This window comes from Pteropus alecto, unplaced genomic scaffold (genome assembly GCF_000325575.1).
Source record: "Pteropus alecto unplaced genomic scaffold, ASM32557v1 scaffold155, whole genome shotgun sequence".
NCBI lineage: Eukaryota > Metazoa > Chordata > Mammalia > Chiroptera > Pteropodidae > Pteropus > Pteropus alecto.
Genome location: NW_006438113.1, coordinates 13,852,256 through 13,853,068, shown reverse-complemented (window position 1 = coordinate 13,853,068; position 813 = coordinate 13,852,256). Strand labels below are relative to the sequence as shown.

Below are 813 nucleotides of genomic sequence, written 5' to 3'. Positions count from 1 at the left end.
GCAGGGAAGTAGCAAAGAGGTACCAGCCTCAGCTACAGGACTCACCCTCCTGCCGATGTGCAAGGGAGCCAACGCTTTCCTTCACACTCTGGAATTCGGCAGCTACATACTTACAAAACCTCGGGGAGAAGAGCAGGACTCCTTCTCCTGAACCCCAGCCTAACAGCCCTTCTGGTTGGCAGGCAGATGGGTGGGGACACCAGAGCAGCACAAATACTCGATGTGGCTCTTCTGACAGGTCCACATACAGGGGGCACCGTGTAGAAAGCAAATGCCCATTCCATCCTCCCCTCCTCCTGGGGTGCCTCATCTGAAACCCACACCTACCACACCCATCACCTAGGAGAAAAATAAGGAATGGTACAGAAGGCCGGCCTTCTTTGGCCAGGAGACCTGAGCTGGCCAGGTGCTTCACTTACCTCCAGAGTAGCTTTGCTCATTTGTTCCTGCTCATGTGCTCTTTCTCTCTCTCTCTCTCTCTCTCTCTCTCTCTCTCTCTCTCTCTCTCTCTCTCTCTCTCTCTCTCTTTCTCCCTCTTTCTCTCTTTCTGGGCCCTCTCGTTGTGGTGTAAGCCAGCTGTTGTGTCATGAGGATACTCAAGCAGTCCTATGGGGAGGTGCATATGGCAAGGGACCGATACTTCTTACCAAAATCCATGTGACTGCACTTAGAAGTGGATCCTATATGCCCAGTTAAGCCTTCAGATGACCTTAGCCTCGGCTAAAAGTCTGATATCAATCCTACGAGTAACTTTAAACAAGAATGACCCAGCTGAGTCTCTTCCAAATTTATGACCCACAGAAAATGTGAAAT

At 50.7% G+C, this 813-nt stretch overlaps 1 protein-coding gene across 1 annotated transcript in view; it reads left to right on the top strand.

The window, feature by feature from the left end:
- The window catches only part of COL13A1 (collagen type XIII alpha 1 chain), a 182,371-nt gene that overhangs the window by 113,738 nt on the left and 67,820 nt on the right, over positions 1-813 (top strand). The gene's annotated exons all lie outside the window — the stretch shown is intronic.